This window comes from Aquila chrysaetos, chromosome 19, assembly GCF_900496995.4.
Source record: "Aquila chrysaetos chrysaetos chromosome 19, bAquChr1.4, whole genome shotgun sequence".
Classification (NCBI taxonomy): domain Eukaryota; kingdom Metazoa; phylum Chordata; class Aves; order Accipitriformes; family Accipitridae; genus Aquila; species Aquila chrysaetos.
In genome coordinates this window covers 11,757,746-11,768,841 of record NC_044022.1, presented here as the reverse complement: position 1 = coordinate 11,768,841, position 11,096 = coordinate 11,757,746, and the positions used below count along the sequence as shown (strand labels likewise).

General features: G+C 36.9%; 1 long non-coding RNA gene across 2 annotated transcripts; it reads left to right on the top strand.

The window, feature by feature from the left end:
* Positions 1–242: 242 nt before the first annotated feature.
* On the top strand, positions 243–9,414 carry LOC121232455. 2 transcript variants are annotated; one of them, XR_005930910.1, is made up of 4 exons: positions 243–739; positions 5,636–5,701; positions 8,411–8,471; positions 9,327–9,414. It is a non-coding gene; the product is annotated as an uncharacterized LOC121232455 (long non-coding RNA). The 2 variants fall into 2 exon arrangements; XR_005930911.1 differs by lacking the exon at positions 243–739 and having other exon boundaries at positions 5,615–5,701.
* The last annotated feature ends 1,682 nt before the right edge of the window (positions 9,415–11,096 follow it).

Genomic DNA, 11,096 nt, shown 5'->3' with positions numbered 1-11,096 from the left:
ATATTCTCTCTCACACATTCAGGATTTTCAGGTTTCAAAATGACCTGCCTAACATGAAGTTTTAGGCCTATTAAACGAGACACAATCTTTTATGTTTTGAGGTTGTACAAAGAAATACCATTTCTTGATTATTTGTATTTCTTGCAAAACTGACACCTTCATGTGATTCATGACTCAAAAGAATCTGTTGTCCTCTTTGATAAAAATTAAAGCATTGTTCCATCAGATAAATTCTGAAGATATTAACCATATGCAACATGAACTTCCCCCACATCATCATCCTTAATCTCGGCAAAGGTAAAACCCAAAATACGGAGCTTGCTGTTGCATCACAGAAGGTGAGGAATCTAGTAAATACTACAGAGGACTGCATGTAGTATCCTGTTTGAGGAAGCACATGTAAAAAAAAAAAATAAAGCTTGATTTTTCCTCTTAGTTTCATTTGAATAATCAAGCTCTAAATTGGAGCACTTAAATGGAAGTCAAGGAACTTGGAGTGTGATGGAGGAAGCAGTAATCAGTTTGAAAAGTTGTTGAATCTCTGATGAGCTTTGAATATGTCAGATTAAGTTATGTCCTAGAAAGGGAGGTTCCCTGAACAACTGCTAGTCACTTTAAATTATTCTGCATTTCAAACAGGAAATCATCCAATTAGACTAACAGCTGCAGAGATTGGAATAAGCCTTACATATTAGAAAATTAAAGAAAATGCAGCTGAGTACTATGTAAAGCAGCTAAGGTAAGTCATTTCCCCTCTCCTTTTATCTAATAAAACTTAATTTCAAGGACTTTTAGGATAAGACAATGACTGCAAATTTGTTACATGTGATTAAAACCGGAAAAATCATTTACCACGAATTGTGCTGGATAATTTTAGCTGACACTTCAGATGGATGTTCTATTTGTTCTAAACTACCCATTGTTTCTTTCAAGGTGGGTGGAGACATCTGTATTTCTTCTTTTCCCAGGTCAGTACCAATACCATCACTATTATTTCAAAAGGTTTTAATGAAGATGAGCAACACTATTATATTGGAATGACTCTCTAGCTAAGAATCATCTACATTTGAAACTTTCTTCTAGAAGACAGTCTGAGATTGTAAACTACAAACTATATGTGAAAAAGGAAAAGATAGTTAAGGTCAGGAAAAACAGTAACTAAGTAGAAGGTGGAAATGAAATTTTATATAATAAAAAAAAACCCTGAACAAACAGAATTCTGATGCCAGAGAAAATAGGATGATAAAAGAAAATAATATTGAAGATACAACTTACTATTTATACAGTGTCCTATTAAAACACCTTGAGCATTCTACTGTATCTGAGAAAAGAAATAAAACCAATATACTTTTACCTAAGACACCCTCCATGTAGTTTCAGGATCAGAAGATATAAACCAGCCTGTACATCAAAATTATATTTACCATTTAATAACTAGACTAATATTAGACATCAGTCTCTAAAAAGACAAAACGGATGGAGTGATGAAGTGTCAACTACAAATGAAATTATAAAGTTATTTCTATTTTAATTTTTGTGATGAAATGTGTTTTAAGCCAAGAAAGATGTTAACACGGTAAAGCTATATATTTCCGTAATGATTCTCTTAGACACCTACAAATACCGTCTTAGTGCTTTTGGCAGTGCACATCCCATAACTTGCCTTCCAGAGACATGCTTCATTTCTGAAGAGGTTGTTCCTTAAAGAACCTCAGGTTAGATAAGGACTTTGATTTTTTTAACTCACCATGCACTAAATGTCAGGGCACATTCTCATGCTACATACACAATTCCTCCTAGAGGCTTTGCTCCTAAGTGTTTTGCCTGGGGTCTTTGTCCCTTTAATACACACACAACGTCTTGTAAACTACCACAAGAGTTCACTGAAATCACAACTAAATCTCTAGCAGGCAGAGATACAGCCTTTAAAGTGCTGTAATTCCTCTCAGCTTACTTCAAAATGCTTCATTCCCCTGATGCCTTTTAAATGACCCTCAAACCATAATTAGGAAAAAGTCTAATAATTTTCCTTAATATGTAATTTCAAATTGCTTTCTTTAGAAGATCTTTAGTGTTCAAGCTTTGAAAGTCTTGATAGGATCAAAGACAAATTCATCAGGAAGAATATATAGAGGAAAGTGACTAGATTATCGTACCAGTATATATTCACCTCACATCAAGAGTTAGCCAGCTCTGGAAAGATTAGATCTGAATTGCCACTGAAAGGATTTTTTTTTTTTTAGTTAAAATACAAAATTTCAGTAAGAAAGTGGAATTAAAGAAAATCCAGGAGACACTCCCTCGCCTGCTGATAGACAAAGGATTCAAAGACTAAGCTGCCCCTAAGGAATGAATTTTCCTAGCCCTACAGATGTAATCAGTCAAAAAAAAGATTTTATTCATGACAGAAGCAAACTGAACTGGAGAGGTGTGGTAGTAGGTGGCAGGGTTTCTCACAACAGGAATTGGCATAAGACTGCTTCTGTAAACTGTGTAACCATATACATCGATTCAGGGAATAAGGAGATCCCTCCTGTTGAGTCACGAGGTTCAGAGCAGACCCCCTTGCTTTCCAGACTCCTCCTCAGAGAAGGGTCTAGGGGCGGCTGGATCTACTCTTAGTCTCAGACTTGGTCAACGGTTTATATCTTGAAATGGATGAGGTGTAGGGATTGTGGAAAAGGAAAAGGAAAGAGAGAAGAAGACAGAAAGAGAAAAAGGAAGAGAGAAAGATTTCACGGATCCTGGGTCCAGCGTTGGTTCAGTCAGCCGAGGTGTCCAGTCAGCCGAGGGGTCCAGTCCTGGTGGTCTTGTGCATCCGGGGCTTCAGTTTGTGTCCTTTTATCATCCTTGCCCCTCCTTCAGGCGGGCACCCGAACTCGTCAGGTTATTGAACACTTTGTGAGCCTTTGGGCTTGAGGGTCATTTGTGGAGTAACTTCTTCCCTGCAGACGTGGCCATTGTTTGATCTTTGTATCAGAACAGCTTATCAGAACAGGGAGCTGGGCACCCTCCAGCATGCCCTCCCCTTCCTGTTGCTGACGTCTGAGCTGATGGGCTTTTCACCTTGGCTCCTTGCTGTGCAGGGTTTGTCTTTAAGCAGAACTTGCCCCACCACAATGTTTGAGACATTAACTCTTTTAGTCTCTCACATGTTGTCATATGGTCCAGTCCAAAACACCGAAAAGAGGCATTGGCCTACAGCTCTCAAAGTGTGACTGATCAGTGCACACATCACCGAACATGTACAAGTCTTTTCAGCTTGTGCAGTTAAGTCCAGCACTTGGCCTTGATGCTGACATACAAAACAGGCAGAGTCCAGAGCTGCCCAGCTGCCTGCGACAGCACTGCTCTCAACCAGAAATGAAAAAAAAAAGGGTTTCCAATCACACCCATGGAGCTTAATTTAGCCAGGAGACATGTAAACACCAGACAAGACTGTTTCTTGTATTGCTTAGTAAGAGTCACTTAATTTGACTGTAGCACATTTAATGTATGAAAGATGGTGTAATCATGATGCAAGGCCCATTGAAAATCAGCTATAAATTCTCCTGTTTTTTTAAAGCTCCTCATGCTTGGATTTGAAGGCAGTAGTTACCTGGAGGAATCTTTTTCTTGTGGTCACTAAGTGCTGATTTGATCTAACAGTGATCATTTGTATGCTCAGTGTATGCTGATGTTGTGGCTTTTTCTTGTATATTCAGAGATTTTAAACTGTTTCATAGACTGTTTCATCTAAGTAACTCTCTTTAAACTGTTTCTTTTGAGCAAACGAAGAGTAACTGCAATCATCCAGTCTAATCTCACACATACTAGGAGCCAAAACTTCCACAGATGAGCTCCCCACTCCTGTTTAGTCACAACATTTGAAAATAGCATGCATTTTAGAAACATGTCCAGCCCATCTCCAAAATTGTTCACTACAATGATTGTTGTGTTGCTTCAAAAATTGAACAGCTGGCCTGTATGAACTTTACTCTTGAAAAAATTAGAGGTTAATGTAATGAATGTTATTCCCCACATAGTTCTGAGAAATAGGTCTTGCCAAACTAATTTCATTTTACTTTTATGAGATTATAAGTTTATCTGACAGATGCACAAGTGCTAATGCAATAGATTTCTGCAATGCATGACTTGATGCCACACAACTTAGGGTTAAGAAACTTGAGTGACACAAAATTAGTGTGGTGTGTACCAGATGGATTAAACACCGGTTAAACAGTAGATTTCAAAAAAGGACCATAAATAATAAATCATGACCAATTAGGTGAACTTCTGTGGAGATCCTATGAGGAAAAACTATTTGGACTATAAGTTAAAGTATATGTCAGCTCTTGTTGAAAAAGCAAAATCATTGTCAATTAAAAAAAGGTCCTTTTCACCATTCACAGATAGCATCAAAGAGGAGTTGTTTGGCTATGAGGAAGTCAGACAGATGCGGATAAAGGTAGATTTTTCAGAAAACTGAGTTATTTGATGTGCATATACACATATATATAAATTTATAAGTATTTATATGGGCAAACGTTGGAATACCTCTCTCAGCTGCAGACAGAAAACTTTCATAAAAAAGCAGTGACACTGGAAACGACTTAAAAATACTAGTGGATGATCTTCTGAATATGAGCATTTACTCTGATGCCACAGCCAAAAGGGTTAATGTGATCCCTCCATGTATTAATGATGTTAGTACTGGTGGCCAAGGGAATAACGTTTCTCATATTGAAGAGCTTGGTGGAAAACTGGAGGATTCAAAGGAGTACAACAAGGCTTATTAAAGGGTTGAACAAAGCCTTAGAATGAAAAACCTGAGGAGCGCAACTGATTAGTTCAACAAGAACACAAATGGGTAATTAGATCAGAACCTATAGGGAAGAGACATGTAATAGTGAACTTTTCAGTCTAGCAGAAAGTGTTGGAAGAAACACTTAAGTGTGAAAGCCAAATATGGACAAATTTAGATTAAAGTTCGAGGATATTACTAAAGTGAACAATTCAGTATTTTCATTGGAGCATATGTACAGATGTTCATTCTCTGAAAATCATCATAAATAATCCACAAGGCTTTAGGCAACTGTGTATTTTAAGGAACTGGTAAGTGTTCTTAAGTACTTCCCAATAATTATTCACATTTTTCTCTTTAGTTTCTATTTACCAGCTGACTAAGCCCATAATTATCTGTATGCATGTGAAACTAGCTCCTGGTATGCACCAGAGAATGTGTGTTATTGGTTTCCACACAAATGTAATCAAATCATGATCACTTGCAGTAATCACCATTAATTTTTAGGCTTGAATTAGTTCTTCAGTACCTCTAAAAAAAAAAAAAAAAAAAGGACTAACCTAGAATTTACTCACTTGGATTATTATATTTTAAAGATTAGAAAACTGTCACTAATAATTTAGAGAAATTATTTTGCTGTTAATATTGAAAGAAAAAAGAACTCCAGTATGTTTCTGTTTAAAGTCACTATGTTTTTACTGTGGGGTTTGGGGAGGGGGGTTTTGTTTAGGTTTTTTTTTTTATTTTAAATCATATTTTCTAGACATGCTTGACAATTTATCTCATTTTCTCTGTTCTGCTTTGGCTTTCCTCAGCTGACATGAGACAGTACCTCATCTTCTTTTTTATTAGTTAGGAGACTACTCTCAAGGCCAGCAAGATCATTTACTTCCAAGTTGTCCTGGATTCAGAAGAAAGGTAACAACACATTGACTCCCTTTTCCCCTCTTGTACATTTGACCTTTGTTAAATGGATTTAAACCTAGTCATTTTAACATTCTAACTAAGGAAATTTTCCCATCAGGTTTCAGAAATATCAGCTAAATTTTTGCACATACATCAGCAATTCTCGCTTATTACCAATGATTCTGAAATTGGTGTATAAGCAAATAAGAATTTTTTCTCCCAGGCCTTATTGCTGAAGATATCATTTTACTGACATCTTAATTTTCTTCTGAATTAATAATCTTCATCTGCTCCCTTTTTTTCTATGTGAACATATTTTTTAATAAAAACTATATGAGAAAATTACTTTAGTGAGACAGAACTAATGTAATTTAATCTTTACATTGATATTTGTTTGTATGTATTTGTCTACTTTATTCATTATTTTCCTATTTCAAATTATCAGCATTTTGGAGAAATGAAAGCTTTTGAGTGTACTATACACTTAACTGTAATACAGTATTTCTTGATGAGTTAATATTTACATTGTTTTCTTTTACTTCAGATACATTCAGAGGAAATTCTGGTCATTAATAAACTTTGTTTTGTTTGATTCTTAAATAATTTGGAAATATAAAATCATTTAATTTAATGTGAAGTTATTATTTATAATTGTTTCTCACATTTTTAATCAAAACTGACAAATCCTGAAATTAAAAGCTAAGATGAAAAGCTGAAAAATACTGTTTTAAAAGATCAAAATCAAAATGTGAGCTTTTCAAAACAATCTCTATTAAAAAGTCATTTCAAGTAATAGGGAAATTTCAGTGACCTCAACACTGCACTTTTTAGTGAATTAACTATTCATTTCATTATTCATCTTTGTTTCTTGAGCCTATCTGGATAGATTGCTCATTCCTCTTCCATGGAAAAGAAATTACTTACTCATTTTTCTTGGCTGATGTTGCAATACATCTTTCCCTAAAAAGATTGTAGGACTGGCAGGAACAAAAAAGGGAAAGATTAACTGTCTTGAAGCTACACATTAATGCTTGGGATGCATGAGAAGAAAAATTAATGTTTCCCTCTTCCCTGTGGGTCTTAAAGTGGTTAGTATTAGACAAGGTTGCTCATAATGGTAATAACTTTTTTTTTCCCCTGTTATAAATTATATCTGTTTTGAAGGGGAACACACAAGGCACAGAACCTTGCTGTTTGACAAGACATGATCTTGCACAGAGCTTATTTTCACTGGGTCAGCTCAGAGAAACTGGTGAAACTAGGAAACTCTCCTGCAGAATTGGCTTTCCTTTTTTTCCTCAACTTAGCAGTCACTTGTGTTCCTTTCCACACTGAACAATAATGTGAATTTAGTGGTTTTGTTTCCCAGAAAATATTGTGTTCATGGTATTTTTCTATCCAGACATAGTCTGAAGACCACTGTCAGTTCCCTGTCACTTGGTCACTTGGATAATTGCAATCCTTAAAGAAATTATTACTTTCTGGATATCAAGAATATGACTGAGTATAGGCACAGAACTGCTACAAGGTATTTTGCATGTTTATTCAGTAATATGAAAGGGAATGGTCTTGTAAGATTAGAGGCACAGTCATTGCCTTTATCGGTGAGCAGCAGCCCCTGAGTGCTCTGTAAGGACAGGCGAGCCAGGAGCCAAAGGTGGTAACTGCACTGGCAGGACAGGGCCCTTGCTGACAAGGGCACAATGCCGCAGTGCTTGAGCAGCAAAGAGCAGAGCAGGTTGGCAGTGGTGACCAGAGTCAGCGATGGTCCAGCCTGCCAGGTGCATCTGTAGTGACAAGGCAGGGCTGAGACTGAGGCAGAAATTCAAGGCAGAGGGACAGGATCAGGGCTGAAATCAGGCTGAAGCACTCATGGCTCACAGTTTTAGACAAAGCATCTCAGCTCCACCCCCAGATTACCGACTTTGGCAAACACGGCCCTTAAATCACAGAAATGTTGAATGTGTAAAAAATAATTTATTCACTGGAAATTAGGTCCTCGCTGGCACCATGAGATACTTTTAGACTGATACACCTGGAAGACACAAGAGACTACAGCTACAGATCTGTGAAACTTGAATGGTGCTAATTTTGAAGAAGTCCCAGAGACTAGTATGAAGGAATAGTTCTCTAACAGTCTAATGTACAAGATGGAATAGTTGATTAGTAGAAGAGAGCAGGGAAACTGGTCATAGAAAAAGGAAGCTTTGCACAGAGTGAAAACATGATAAAAGATAAAAATAACTGCGGGGACAAAAATCAGTATAATTCTTTTTAGTCTCATGCTCCTAATATTGTAATTAACATTAAAATTAACATTAAAATGTTAATTAACATTGAAATGAATATTTATGGGGAAAACCTTGCAATATATATATTTTATGATCATATTCTCTATCAGAAATCCCAATACAAAATTTCTGCTGCAACATGGAATAATGTGGAAGAGGCTTCAAATTAATGTTTCTAAACAGGGATTAAAATATTTTTCTGAAATTGCAAAAATATAACATTATGTCACAGATTTTTTCTGCAAAACACTGTGATGCAAAACATAATACATTCAAAAAGCTGTTTGTTGTGATTATCCGTATGAAATGCTTGAAATTATTTACTTCTTAGCTGTTCTGATGTAGTGTAAATGTTAAGAAGTTGCCTAGTTTCTCTTGCTTGGACAACTTGTTTTTGCACTGCCTTTCTTATCAATCAACCTTTTTCCAGGATGTTAACACCAAAAGAATGATAGTTCCAAGGAAAAAGAGACCGTTACCTGTGATTTCAGGTAAGCTTCCAAATCTAACGATAGTTTGCACAAGTTATAGATACTATATTCCAAACACAGTGCCACAGCGACTGTCATGAATTAAAAGGACTGTTTCATTAAAGTAGTCTTATAACATTATGGATGAGTTTCAGATGGGATTAATAAAGTACATGAGATAAAGACACATAAAAGTGGTGTCTACATATATCTGTCCATCCAAGAGCTATGTGTCTCGTCTCCCATTATAACTAGTGGAGAACTGATCATTAAAATCAATGAAGACCACAGAGATATTCATATCATCCTGAAGTGAACATCTAGGGGTCTCAATTCAGCCACCCACACATAGTTATATAGTACTATCTGTGGTTCTTCTGGGCATCTAAGATATCTAGATGAGGCTAACATATATGGCACAAACCTAGAGAAGCCATACTCTCCTGGAGTGGTAGCTAGACATCAGGCACCTAGAGTGTTTCCAATGGCCCTAGATGCCTATGCATGACAAGTGAATTACTCTCCTTGTGCCTGGTTTGCCAAACCTCTCTGTGGGTTTCACTGAGTTTATAGACCTCCAGCAACTATAATGGCAGCAGAGATGCCTACCTTCTATTGCAGTTGGTTGACCTTGGCTGGCTGCTGGGTGTCCACCAAGCTGCTCTGTTACTCCCCCTCCTCAACAGGACAGGGCGCAAAAAATACAAACAAAAGCTTGTAGGTCAAGATAAGGATAGGGAGATCAATTACCATCATGGGCAAAACAGACTCGAATTAGGAAAATGAATTTAATTTATTGCCAATTAATCATAGTGGGGTAATAAGAAAAAAGAAAAAAACTAAAAATACCTTTCCTCCATCCTCTCTTCTTCCCAGGCTCAACTTCACTACTGACTCTTCTACCTCTTACCCTGAACAATGCAGTGGGGTGGGGAATGGGGGGTCGCAGTCAGTTCAAATGCTTTGTCTCTGCTGCTCCTTCCTCCTCACACTCTTCCCCTGCTTAAGCATGGGATCCCTCCCATGGGAGACGGTCCTTCATGAACTTCTCCAATGTGGATCCTTCCCATGGGCTGCAGTTCTTGATTACCTGCTGCAGCACAGGTCTTTTCCATGGGATGTGTTCCTTCAGGAATGGACTCCTCCAGCATGCGTCCCCCACGGAGTCACAGGACCTGCCAGAAAACCTGCCCCTGTGTGGGCTCCTCTCCAGGGGCCACAGGTCCTACCAGGAGCCTGCTCCAGCATGGCAATGATGTCTGCACTCTGCCGAGCTTGCTTCTTGGGAGCTTATGGTGTGTCCTCACTATGTTCTTCATGTTATCAACCAATTAACAGTAGAAATATATAGCAGAAATATTACGAATGCATAGTGGGAAAATGAAAAAAAAAAGTAATTTTGAGGAAATGATCAAGAATCTGTATCTGCCCCCTCACAGACCAGCAGCACAACTACTGGGCCATAGAACCTTCCTCCTAATTCCTCTTCGTCAGACTCTAATTATGTGCTCATGTCCTCAGAGTAGCATGCTATCAAAGTAAATGATGCCATCCCCTATGGTGCTCTATGGCCTGGTGTTATGATACTCTTGGTGTTTAGGAGGCACCATTAGGAACTGAACTTAAAATCAAAGTATTCCTGCATTGCTTTTTCTGTCATATTTAAAAAGATTATGTATTGACATTTACATCCTTAGAAGAGCTTTACAATTACAGGATCGTGGTTAGACAGAGACATGAACTTCACCTTAGGGCAGAATTCTTGAAAAACAAAATAGCCTCTCCACTGATTTTGTGTCTTGGGAAGCATAAAGTTGAAAGAATATAGATTTGCATACCTTTACTCAATGTTGCAGTTACATTACACCAGGAAGCCACTTGATTTTACTAGATATTTTCCAAAATCTATGGGGTGTGGTGCAAAAATTACATTTAAAATACTAGGTCCAATCATAAAATGAGAAAAAATTGTGAGACTGGACATTAACAAGGATTTCAGAGAATAATCTTTTCTAGTAAGACCAGTTTCAATATCTTTTGCTCCTCCCATAGTAATTTTCTACTGTTTATTTACATTGTTCTTTTGAATTTTATTTTCATTTTTTTTATTTCTTGCTTGATCTTTGAATACTAATTTTCTATGGTTTGGTACATACACAGCGTAATAGTATTTCTAATATTATTTATGTAATAGCTTACATAATAAATATATAAATAAAGAGATGCGAAAATCAAAAGATGCTTCATTCTGTCAGTCTTGGAAAGCCAGGATTCAGCTGTTCTTGGAAAAGTTTGTAGTTATATTATCAGATAAGGTTTATATAAGCGTAAAAAATCTCTAGAGTTTTTGGATGGCTTGATAAGCTTCACCTTTCTTAACTTTCACATGTACAAGAAGTTTAACCTGTGAGAGAGTTTATGGTGGTTTTGCAGTAAATGTTATAGGGCAGTCATTAATAGTAACTAATGGTAGATGAACTTATCAAAGTGAGCATTATTCAACAGATTATATTGTTGTTTCAAGCTGCAGTCCTGGTTGCCCTAATCTTTTCTTAAATTTTCAATAAAAGCAAAAATGACTAGATAATTAAGAAATGCTTAAGTTTTTGGAACAAATCTTTTAGGGGTTAGATGTCATCATCACTG